This window comes from Galendromus occidentalis, unplaced genomic scaffold (genome assembly GCF_000255335.2).
Source record: "Galendromus occidentalis unplaced genomic scaffold, Mocc_1.1 scf7180000077488, whole genome shotgun sequence".
NCBI lineage: Eukaryota > Metazoa > Arthropoda > Arachnida > Mesostigmata > Phytoseiidae > Galendromus > Galendromus occidentalis.
The window spans coordinates 801,742-812,526 of NW_003805476.1; positions in this window are offsets into that span (position 1 = coordinate 801,742).

Genomic DNA, 10,785 nt, shown 5'->3' on the forward strand with positions numbered 1-10,785 from the left:
GTGTAGCATTTCTCTTCTGTTCGGGATTTCTCCCGAGAGGTCTTGAATCTCTCGGGCTAAGGTGGACACCGGAGAGCAGACTCTACGAGAACCGGTCGGCAGGCCGACTCGGATGTGGGTCAAACTCCTATAGTTTCTGTTCGGACTCAAGCATCACCTAGTACTATCTCGATCGGCAACGGCGCTGGCCGTAAGACCGATACCTCGTGCGCTTCTCCTGCAGCCATAGAAACTATTCGTGCACCTGACGATTGAATTAAGCACACTCTCCCACGGGCTCGCTCTCCTGCTTTCGGCTATGATTTTCCATCGAGCGAGCGATCGATTAAGGCAACATATGTAGAACCGGTGGGTCGTCATGAAAAATTCGCTGAGCGTCGGCTCGATTCTACCACAATCTGCACACGTTCGTTCATGATCCGGAACTGGCGAGTCTCCGACGCTCACTCAACGGAGCACCACCACGAGCCTCGGGAACGACATGACCGGCGTCTCGTGACGTTATTTGACGCCTCTATTTGTTCAGCTTAGTCCACCTCGGGAGTCAAGGAGTCACTTGGTCATATCTACTAGTTGCCGGCTCTCTGACAAGTGAGCAGGAATGCCTTTTTGCGCCGATAATACACAACTCGTGGTTGTCAGAGTTTGCATGCGCGTCAGGGAGCGGAGCACGTGTTCTGGGAGCAGTTGAGTCATCACCGCGTCGCATTCGGTCTCTTTTCCCCGCTGGATCGAAAAATAAATATCGGCGCAGGAATGAGGTGTCGACGACGCCTGGAGACCGTCTTCAGACGCGAGTCTTCCTAAGAGCTCATAGTTTCCAATGATTCCATTCCCGAGGTTTCCCGGCGCGACGGACTTCAGCTTTCTCGTCTCGAAAGAAATATCGACCCCCGAGAGATACCATTAAGGGAGCTCCATATGATTCGATAATATTCCGGCCGGAAAACGTCCGTGTACTTTTTGACCGACTGATACTGGAACGACTGTTTCACTATCAGGCCGGGACTCTTTGGAACACTCGTTCGTCTTGTCGATGACGTCACGAATGACAGCAGAGATTCTAGGAGGTGCACTTCTAGAAGAAGTTCTTTCAGCAGACATTCATGTGGCCCCGGATGGACGTCGACTAACAACACATCCGCTCCGAGAGTCAACATTTAGAAAGATCCTCACGGTTGTCAGGTATCGACGTTTCACCTGTGCTTATCTGTTTATATTCGGACTATCTTCAGCCAGGATCTCGGCAACACCGAGCCAAGCTGTCTTATTCGAGTTGTCTCCCCTCTCGCAACGCAAATCATCAATGAGGAAAAGTTTGACGATTCAGCTAATTATTATCGGCGTCATGTCGATCGACTTCCTTCCGATCGAGCTGCGGTCTGCTCTCGAAACGCCTCGAGTCGACGGACGGCTCGAAGCACCGGCTGGCTGGTGGTCCGCTGTTGTTTTGAGCTCGTGAGAACAACTGACTGAGTGAGACTAGCACGAGACTAATGAGAAAAACCCGAGCGGGAGCATAGAAAATGCGAGAGGTTCCAGAGCGCGAACGAGTTTCGACATGCCTTTAGGCTTGCCCAAGCCGATGCTTTGTTGGGCAACAGGCTGATGCCGCTGCTGGCACAGAATGCCAACCTCGGCCACCGGTACCACTTGTCAGGTTGTGTCAAAGTCCAGCCATCCGCTATAAACGTTCCTTCCCCTCTGTTGTCAGAGTCCGCTCGTAAGGGGGAGAGAGAGCGAGCAAGTGAGCGGACGAGCTACCGGCCGTTCGCTCTCCGCACAGCCAACCTGGGATATCTGGCTAGATAGGTTCAGGGGGGACCACGGCCAGACACGGCGTGACAGAATCGAAGCTCGGCCCGATGAATTTGGGGGTTCTTCCGGATAACCGAGGGGGGCGATCCGCCGAGCTTGGAGAGCCGTCGGTTATTTCCCATCCTTTCCCGTCCTTGCCAGGATTCACTTGCGGTCGGCAGCGGCGTGTTTGTACTCGAAGACTGTTTTGTGTTTTTTTCCACGTATAGTCTCCGACAGAGGAGTCGTGTCTGCCAGCGTGTTTTTCACCAAGCAGAGAGTTTGGCATCCTGCTTCCATACCTGTCTTCGGCCTATGAATCACCCTGGATCTACATCGGCTCTGTCGGATACCTGGTGGGTTTGTCTGGACATGTCTTCCAGCCAATGTCGTGGCTTTTTGTCGTGAGTCGCCGAATGAGAGCGATGTTTCGAAATAGACCGTCCTCTCCCCCTAGCCGAGCCATGCGCTCGGATGTCCTGCCACGGCTGCTTCGAAGGATCTCTGTCTCACTCAGCCCTCGAACAGCTCGAACGACGGCTGTTGAAAGCCACGCTCGGCTCATGAGAATTCGGAGGTCGCCAGAGCCAATCGCCTGAAGATTCCGATACTGTCAGCTGAGGGTCAACCGATATATGGTCTTAAAGTATTTCGTATGGAGAGTTCCTGCTCTCTGATCTCTGGAATATATTTCATGGAATTTTCTCAAGTCGCAATCGTTCTGGATGAGTTTGTGGGGATCTGGGCGCTCCCGTATTTATTCAGTCGACGCGAAACCCTGTCGCCGCGAGCTGATAGGCGGCGCTCTACCGGTAAAGTAGATGTGTGCGATGGTTCGCGAGAATGACAGCACCTTTCGACTCGAGACTCCTGCTGCAGAGGGACCGAGGAAAGAAACGTTCGAATGACCTTGCTGAGAATCGGTTTTGAAACAATGTATATCTGTGATTCGGAAGGAAACCGCACTCTCGTGACCTCGGAAAAAATCTGCGACGCGAGGCGTGAGGGTTCGTCCGAGCCGTTTTCCGACGACCGTCCGGAAGCTTCCTCGAGGCTCTCTCCCGAAATCTGAATCGACATCGGATCCTGTGCATAGGAAGACCAGCGGCGCCGGCGGGTCTGAGCTCGCGTTCACGGGGATACGTACTGTCAGTAGATGACGCTGCTCCTTGGATGCTGCCACGAATTAGAACTCGCTCCCGGTCCGGACACCGCAGAGAAGAAGCTTAACGTCATCTTGCAACCGGTTCCGTGAACGGCTCATCAGTGGTTTTGCGCGTGGATCGCCCAATTCGGAGCCGGCGAATAATCGCCTCCCATCTGCCTTCTATCCTAAGGTCTCCGGATGGTGACCCGAAAAGGCGCATCCTCGCGTCCAGAGATCTACGAGAGCCTCATCGGATGCCTGCTGAAAAATCAGTCCGAGAAGGGCCGCTATCCGCTTCATCGACCATTCTCAGACACAATCGATCGAGCTGACGGGAACACCAATATTCCGACGGTGAGGGCGCCGAGGATGATTTCTACGATTAGTGAATAAGTACAGTTAATCAAAATCAGTCCATCCCTGTCCTTCCGGCTGATTCCACGGCGGGGGAATGACCAGGAGGGGAACGGAACGAATTTTCCGAAACCCGTTCCACGATGAGGCGAACAAGGATAAATCGAACGGTCTTTTTCCAGGAAGCCGTTCCGCGTTCGCCCTTTCACCAAAATTGTAATTTCTGTTTGGCGCCACGCGTGCTTTCTGATTTCAGACAGACGCTTTTCAATTCTCCTCCCTCGTTCGCTCTCTACGCCAATTTCCCGAACAATACAGTTCGAGAAATTCAGACGTGATTCTGGTGAGCGACGCATCGACTGAGAGCAGCCAACAAGAAAGTCGAGCTCCAGGCGGACGGGCCGTCAGTCAGTCAGACAGTCGAAGGGAGATATTGTTTCGTAGCTAGCAACCCTAAATGGTAAGATGAGTTCCGACTTAGTGCTCATCGACTTGTCTCATTTTGAAGAAGACAGAGTCACAATGTCTATGACTAGACACGATAAAAGCCTCAATCAAGCAGAGCTGACTCGCTCTGTTCGACTACATCTGAATATGTCAAGTATCGATACGCGGCGCGACCAGGAGCCAGTGGTGACCGGTCAGGGAGTCTCATCGGGAACTCCGAGCTCGGCGCCAGCAAAATATCGAGAATGACAACCCGGAGATTCCTGCTCGACCCCGGCGTCCCAGAGAGGGTTCCCTTCGAAGTTCATTGCAATAGTCGCCGCAAGAAGATATCGAACCACCCTCGGGCCTCCTTTGGATCGAATCCTGCCGGAGAAAAGGAGAGTTCTTCCCAGGCGGCCAGTCTCCCGCTCCCGACACAGTCAGCGACCTTACAGAGTGAGAACCCGATCCTCGATTCCATTGCTGCCCGGAGGGCTAGCTTCAGATCAGACTCCGATCAGGGCACCCTGTCAGACCAGCTCGGTTCCGGCCAGTCTATTGGTCGCCGGTTTCAGTTTGCTCATGGTTCTCGCACAATGCTCGCCGAGTGACCCAAATCGCTCGCACACGGCGGCGCAACCACTAATGGTAGCCGAGGACCCGCCGAACGGCCACCGCGAGGGCCGCAGAGGTGACTGCTACGGGAAGCTTTCCCTGTAGACAGCGAAACCCAAAGGGTCAATGGCTGTCGTCCTCGTAGAGCAGACGAATCTTATGCGTTCGGGCGACTTTATTTGAATTCAGTTCAACGCTACAACAACCGATGAGCGAACTCGCGGAGGGACAGCAAGCTACCTGCCGAATCGCTGCTTGGAGCATCAGGTCAACGGCCTCGCGAATTTTTCCTCTGCTCTTAGTGGCCACTCGTCTGGCTGGAGTCCGCCTGGGTCAACAGCTCCTGGATTGCAAGAGCTCAAAAAGGTCCCTTGGTCCTCTCTGCGCAACGGCAGCTGTGACCGTAGTTCCTGGCAGAACTCTCCCGGAACCCATGGATGAGTCTGCCGTAAGAGTTCCGCTCTCTGCAATCTCGGGAGCTTTTAAGCTCTCCTATGGACCCAGGACGCCTTCACGGGTAGATTTCGAGATGGAGTCGCTCTCGAGTCCGCAGTGTCTGAGCTTCCACCACTTATTCCACCGAACGTTCACGCTTTGACGTCGCGAAAACTTCTTCGAGTTCCCGTAAGCTCAGCCTCATCGAGCACAGCAATCAGCGTTTTGTTTCTGTTCATAGCATCCAGGGCCAGAGGGGAACCCCTAGCTACGAGGCACAGGAACACGATAGCCATATTACATGAGGATGATTTTTTTACGATTTCCGACATGAGAAGCAAAACTACTTCCTCGGGATTAAGGCTAATTCGTTGCGAGGTCGATGCATCGATGAACTATTGGTTGTGGATCGTGAGCGACGCGACGCTCGCTACGAGGGTCCTACCGACATTCCACATTTCTTTCGCGGGAATAACTCCCCTCATGCGCTGACAAATGGAGATCTCACACTCGGAGTTCCTCTGGCCGGGTCGCGAGTGATGCGGCGAGAAGGCAAGGGATTAAAGGCGACAGGAACTTCCAGTGCCTAGGGATGAATCACGATCTCCGCCGGAAAACGTCTCCGCAGGGTCTCACCCACCGAAGAGTTTCTCATCTCCAGGGCCCACTCGAGTCTTCTGGAAGAGGGCTTCCGAGAAGAGACTGATTCTTCCGATACTCCGACATTTCTCTTCAAGGCCCCCTCTTCTCGAACTTTGGTGCTCGGTGCAGCCTTGTCCTTCTTGTTCAGAATATTAATGGAAAACGGCGGCGGACTTCATTCGTGCGGCGGAGCGCTCAAACTCTCTCGAGTCAGGGTGATCTCTGGACTTCAAAATTACGCGCTGCATCAGACTTTTTCTTTTCCCCCTGTGTCACGAAGCGCGAATGGAGCGGACCGAGCCCGCTCAATCCGACAGACTTCCGTCAGGCCTTGAGCCGAATCATCAGAATAGCAGTAAGAGCAGCCACAACTCGGCGGTCATCTGGAAACGAGAGAGCGAGGGAGCGCCCGCCTGCCCGCCCGAAGGCAAGGAGCGGTATCCAACTTCAGTGTTGTTCACTTAGCTCAAGTTTTCTTCTGGAAATCCGACTCACGATGCTCACCCGGACGCGCGAAAAATCATAGACACAACTGCCGAAGGAGCTGAGCGTTTCACGCGTATTCGGAGCTAACCAAATGACTGACTCGATGACCGACGAACAGAAGGAGAAAGAATATGTACCTGTCCGGAACGATCACAGAAACTTAAAATGTCAGTGCTTCTTGAGCGCCAGGAAGTGACTTCTCGCGAGTCAGGGAGGTCAACATCGGACTCCCACTCTTCCTTTCCAGAGCGACCGCTGCTCACGGAATCTATCAGCGAGCAGTACAGCCCCATGCAGGAATTCCTCGAGCCTCAGAGGAAGAGACAGTGAAGCACCAGTGGAGAAAAATTACCAAATAGCCGATCCCTAGTTGCTCTGACCTCCGGGACGGCGTTTTCGGTATCATGGGATTTTGATGACCGGTCTGAGGGACATTACGGTTACCGACAGGACACAATGGACTTTGTTTGTATGCGGGAGATCTATCGGTGATGATGCACTGATCCCCAACCTATCGAATGCCCGGTATCTAGCCATACAATGTCTTCTGGAATTACGTATGCGGGAGGCAGTGCACCTGATCTCCGCTCTCGCTTCCCGTCTTGCTTGCGGGTATGTACTTATTACTTTTCGGGAAACTCGATCAGAAAAATCTCAAACATGAGCTGATTTCCCGCTGCTAAATCCTAAACAAGTGATCGTATTCATATGGGATTCAGCTCATGGAGGACCTCTCTTATTTTGGAGCGCTTCGCTGAAATCTTGCGATCTGACCCGCGACGCCGTACGTTCCTGGACGTCATGAATGAGGTGGTAGTCCCAAGAACGGATCCTTTACGCGACTGGAGTTAAATGCATCTAGCCGGGGTGCGCGATTTCCGCAAGGGAACCCCGTGGGGCGATCCTTGGAGAAACCCCTAGAGATCTCCGCAAGGAATCTCGGCCGATAGCGGTGTCCTGGAAGCGGGTCCCTTCCACAGTGCAGCACGTTTTCACCTTCGCACGAGGGGGCGCGCGTTACTCGTCCAACCGTCTGTAGGATCAATGAGACAGTCATCCATGGATTCCGTCGTCGAACCGCGCAGCGGATCGTCACGGGCAGAATAAAGTGATCTCTCGACTTTTCCTTGTGTTCGTTTTTTTCGTGTCCGATCTTCTGTCGGCAGTCCTCATATCGTAAGGAGTATCGCCTTAGCCTCGTAAGTCTTCTCTCTGACAACGTATCATTCCGACAAGGATCTTGATACCTCTCAAGTCAAGCAGATCGCTTGCGCTGCATCGCTGCGATTTGCAATCGGTTGCGGGGAAGATAGAGCGAATCGGATGCGATCTCCGTCCGCATCTGAGCTCGATGTCTGCTTGAAAATGTAGTCATTGACCTCTGAAATGTGTCGGGAGAAGGAGCCGCCCCCGATTGCATGGAACGAGTCCCGTCCCCCGTGGTCCATCACGTTTCCGCCAGGCCTTTCCCCGCGTCGCGGGGAACTTTCCATCCGGAGCGGAATTCGAAAGCAGGCTGTGAGGTCTTGCAGACGATTATCCCGAGGAAAGTCGGATGACGGGATACCGAAGGGGTCCTGGATAGAGAATCGAAGGATCCTAGATCGCACTTGGGCACCCGGGACAGGAGGAGAAAAATCCGAAGGTCCTTGATGACCCACACATGACAATGCGGACCGAAAGAAATTCTCGAGCGAATTACCGACAGGGAAAATTGCGGTTCCACAGAATGCTCTCGTTTCCCGGATAGAAGGCAAAATATAGAGCGGGGCTTGACAACCGGCGCATCGCTTCCAACTTGTGGCCTCGACCTCGAAACTGGCTGAATGTTTCGTCGGTTTACTCTTTCTAGCGCGTTCTATCTGCCTATCTGCTAGTCGTTCGTTCGGTTGGTCGCACTCGTTCTCACTACGCACCGCGAGCTCAGTGCCCTCGTATTAGAGTAACAATGGGGAGAGCGCGCTGAATTCCTCCTTGAATACTTTCGTCGTTGAACACGTGGGCTGGAACGCTCTTTGACAGCAAGGACTTGCCCGTTCTCGAACCGATGCCTGTCTGGCTTGTCGACCGGCGGCTGCATCTTCAGTCTCTAGACAACTATCCGTCGACCTGTTACCACATTGGTCGGTATCTCTTTATTTAGATTTTTCTGGGCCTTGCATTTATTAGCATTATGTGCTCGCTGTGCATAACTCAGAAAGCGACGAAAGATTCTCTTGCTGAATAGCATGGCTGGCTCCTATCTCCGGATTCAACCAGTCATCGTGTAAAAGAGTTTCATTTACTCGGAATCGATTCCGTTTTCAAATAATTCCTCGAACACCGACTGAGAATTCGATTCCTGCTCCGAAGTTTTCACCAAAACCGCTCGGCGCACTGTCATCATCAGGCGACGTTGGATAGACGATCATTGCGTTGATGATGCTCATTCAGTCACACACTGGAAGGGATCCCGCCATCCCAAGGTTGATTCGAGGGCGGACGGGTTCTCGTTGACACTGTTGCCAGACTGACATTGCCGCGAGGCTTCCATCGCGATGACAGAGTTTTTTAATCGAATGCGATAACAACGGATCAAGCGGAAAATCCGATGAATGGAGCGTCGAGCAGAAAATCTCATGCATGAACGAGCATTCAATACAATACGGCCATTGTACGGAGAGCTCGCACGGAAAGCAATTTTACCGCTCTATCTCGCTACCTGATATCCGCGAACTTATCAGATTGATATAATTTTCCTCCCGTCTGCGTTGAATTTCCTCACATGGCGGAACCTATTAGATGACGTCACCAGTGAATAACTTTTCGTCACCGCTTCTAGGGTTCTCCTCAAGTATTGCATCCAATTCGATTCATTCAGCTTGACAGCAGGCAAGAATTCTCGTAGAGCATTTCCAGAGCCGACCGCCAACCCATCGGATTCGCGGGACGGAGAACGTCGGTCCCGCACAGCTCAGGAGAAATCTCGCGAGAAACCTTCACCTCTCCGATCAGGCATCGATTTCTCGTCATCAGAACCAGAGAGGAGATAAGAGCGGAGCATGGACAAACTTTTCAGCGATATATTAGTCGCTGAAACTTCTGGGGCCTGCATTACAGGGCTTGTTCGATTTCATCGGCCTGCTCGTTGGAGGAGCCCCGCTTCGCTAGGGGAACGAAAAGAGAAAGGGAGCGAAGTTTCAGAAAAAAAACTGAAGACCTTGAAGAGTGCTCTTCCACGTGAGGGTTCACTGTTTGGCAAGCTGTCATCTTACCAAGCGATCTGGCATCTCACCGACAAACCGAGCGAACGACCAGGCATTCAGTCAATCAAAGGAGCGGAGCGGCGATCAATACAACTCAGAAATACGCATGAATCAGAAAGCAGCAACGGTTCGATGTTCCGAATTCTTCATTCGGAAGGTTCGCGATCTCTCCGATGACTACGGAGGTACTCTGGAGGAATTCCCTCCACGTGAGCGAAGAGATTGCTGACCCCCGAACCGGTCGAATCAGGAGCAGAATCGAAGCGGTCAGAGTACCGCTCTTTTGAATTAAATCGTCGCGCCCTCTGAGCGGCATATCTGTGTCACGCTTCAGAAGGATAATTTTTGTCATCAGATCCGGCACAGGAATCAGCCGATTCGGGCTTCCCCTCGCCCACGGACGCGTGTCGTCCTCGGCCAATTCACCGACCCGCTTGAATTTCGGACGTATTTTCCGCCGGATATTCTCCCTCGATATTAATAAGATTCAACATCGCGCAGCTGATTCGCAACGAAGAACAGCGTCTGTATCGTGAACCAATAGCGAGAGATCCAAGATATAATTCCGTTTTTTTTCGTTGTGTGCTTTACACGGAACGGAATTGTGAAAGTCGGAACATGCTTTTCCTGGTCTGTTGTTCTCGTGTCGTCCCTTATCGCACCGTGTTGAAAGCGCACATGGATTTCCACCGCGTTCGCGGTTACGTCCACGGAGCGCGATCCCGAAAGCGTTCGAAGGACGCCGCGAATTTCGCCGTATTCGTCTTGAATGCAATTGTCAGCGGCGTTCTAGTTTTTCTCGGTTTCATTGCCAAGGAAGAACAATTTAATCCTCGAATAATATTCCTCCGGCACTTTTAGGCAGAGAGAGGTTTCTCGTGTTGTGAACTGCTGCGACTTCTTCGGGTTCCACACGCCTTTCAAGGAGATACTGACTCAGTCAGAGAGAAGCGGACGAGCCACAGAAAAACGAAAACGCGTTTCTACAGCGGGAGTGAAACAGACAAGATGCTTTCTTCCCAACGGAGTAGATGACACAGCGGTACAGATATTGTTTATATTTATGCTGCCATCGCTCTCAAATGCGTTTGCTTGTATCCTGGACGCGCGATTCTTGGGAAACGAGGAGAAGAATTACAGCGACGAGCTCGATCTTTCAGAAGCGTCCCATCCATCAGACTATTCTCCGGAGGGTCTCTCGAGAAGAAAAGACAATTGTGCATCCTAAAGCCTGATCGGGAAAGACATGAAACCCGAATGACCGATACTCATGCGACTCCGTTCTGTATCTAGGAGTCACGTTCATTCAGACGTCTCGGATGCTCGAGGGGAAGGGACTTTACATTTTATCGGTTTCGAGTACGCCGCGGACGTGCTTCTGCCCTGAGAAGTCGGAAAACACGTCCTTCTGACCTCCGATCCACAACAGGGAAATCCGTCGATTGAGGGACCCGTCGTTGGAGGCCAAACCAGCCGTAACAAGGTTCGATTGCGGGTGCTCGCTTGCGTGACCGTTCGGCCTTCGCTCTGCATTTTGATTTCCAAAAAAATATATTCCCATCGAAAATGCCTTGCTCATCGGAAGGCTTTGCGGCCGCGGCGGAAAAAGCGCGCCAAAACTGACAGACGCCGTTC